The 2,066-nt window shown below is 38.7% G+C and overlaps 1 non-coding gene across 1 annotated transcript; it reads right to left on the minus strand.

Annotated features, from left to right (window-relative positions):
* Window positions 1–327: 327 nt before the first annotated feature.
* On the minus strand, window positions 328–434 carry LOC131252407 (small nucleolar RNA R71). The gene has a single exon (XR_009174429.1). It is a non-coding gene; the product is annotated as a small nucleolar RNA R71 (small nucleolar RNA).
* Window positions 435–2,066: the final 1,632 nt, after the last annotated feature.

Genomic DNA, 2,066 nt, shown 5'->3' on the forward strand with positions numbered 1-2,066 from the left:
GGGGGTGACTACACCCTCATGCATGATTTTTTCTAAAAAAATACAGAACAAATGGACATTAAGCCAGGGGTGATCCAACTCCTTTCAAAATTTCATGGGCTTGAATCTGAAAATCCGTATCTACACCTGAAAAAGTTTGATGAAATCATAGTCACTCTATATTTTCCTAACGTGTTTGACGACACGGTTAGGTTGAAACTCTTTCCCTTTTCTTTAAAAGAGAAAGCTAAGACGTGGTTGCATTCACTATGTCCTCAATTTATTGGTAGATGGAATGACATGAGAAGGGAATTCATAAAGAAAACTTTCCCATACCATAAGACAAACACCCTTAGAAAGTCGATCATGAACTTCGTCCAAAAGGAAGATGAAACATTCTTCCAATGTTGAGAGTCTTTCAAGGATCTTGTCAGTTCATGCCCACAACACAGTTTTGAAACGTGGCACATCACGAACTTTTTCTATGATGGACTAACATCTCCCATGTGCCAATTAGTTGAGATGATGTGTAATAGGGAATTCATGAATAAAAAGTGTCAATGATGTGTGGGACTACTTTGATAAACTTGCTAAAAACACACAATCATGGGACATCTCCCCAAAATTAAGCACAATGTCCAGGCTGACTCAATCCAAAGAGGGGTGGAATGTATCTCCTAAAAGAGGATGATGATATTAATACTAAAGTGGCTAATCTCACCAAAAAACTCGAGGCCAAGGAATTAAAGAAGGATAAGGTTAAGGAAACTGTTTGCAGTATTTGTGCTTGCACCATTCACGCAACTGAAAATTATCCAATGATTCCTACTTTTAAGAGGTATTGAATGAGCAATCCAATGCCGTGAACAATTACCAAAGACCTTTCAATGGACCTACCTCCAATACATGCAATCCTAGTTAGAGAAATCATCCATACTTCAGTTGGAGGAATGGACAAACTGCTACCCCTCAAAGTTTCTTAAACCAAATTCCAAATCAAGAGAAACCTCAAGAGGATCCACTTCTAAAACATCTTTAAAAGCAAGAGCTTTTCAATCAAGGGATGCTACAAGCCTTTCAAGACCTTACAAAAGCAATACAAGGGCTTGACATGAGTAATACGATTGGGAATAAGGGGAGCCTTCCAGCTCAATCTCTTCCCAATCTAAAACCACAATATGAAGTTAGCAACCCGAGCTCTTCAAACCAAATGGAGCAAGTTAAATCTATCACCACTTTTAGGAGTGAAAAGACTATTGACAAAACTATTCCAGTTGGGGCTGAAAAGCTAAGGACCAGGAAGAGGACAACAATGATAGACCTAGCATTGCTCCACAAGAATTAGAACCAGAACTTCAAGGCAAGCCGTTTGCCCCATTCCCCCAACGGTTGGTTGCACCAAAATCTCTCTCTAACTCTCAGGACATTTTAGAGGTGTTGAAACATGTAAAGGTCAATATTCCTCTACTGAATGCGATTAAACAAATACCTTCATATGCCAAATTTTTGAAAGACTTGTGTATGACCAAAAATTGGTAAAATATTCAAAAGAAAATCTTCTTAACTGAGAAAGTGAGTGCCATCCTAAAGCAAGATGTGCCACGAAAATTCAAAGATCCCGGTAGCCCAACCATACCTTGCATAATTAGGAACTATCGAATTAAGCACACACTTCTTGACTTAGGAGCAAGCGTAAATCTGATTCCTTACTCGGTCTATAAACAGTTAGGCTTGGGTGAATTAAAACCCACCCTAACCACATTACAACTTGTTGATCGCTTAGTTCGTGTACCGAGAGGGATAATTGAGGATGTGTTGGTCCAGGTTGACAGATTCTACTACCCGATAGATTTTATTATCCTGGATACGGAACCCATCAGTAACATAAGCACTCAAATTCCATCATTCTTGGTTGCCCATTCCTTTCCATTTCAAATGTAATCATTAATTACAGGAATGGAGTCATGAGTATGTCTTTTGGGAATATGACATTAGAGTTGAAGGTCATTTTCAACACAAGCAAACGGTTAGAGGATGATGACGATTTTCATGACATTAAGATGATTGACTCTTTCGTGGAAGATAGA

Source organism: Magnolia sinica, chromosome 7 (assembly GCF_029962835.1).
Source record: "Magnolia sinica isolate HGM2019 chromosome 7, MsV1, whole genome shotgun sequence".
NCBI classification, from domain to species: Eukaryota; Viridiplantae; Streptophyta; class Magnoliopsida; order Magnoliales; family Magnoliaceae; genus Magnolia; species Magnolia sinica.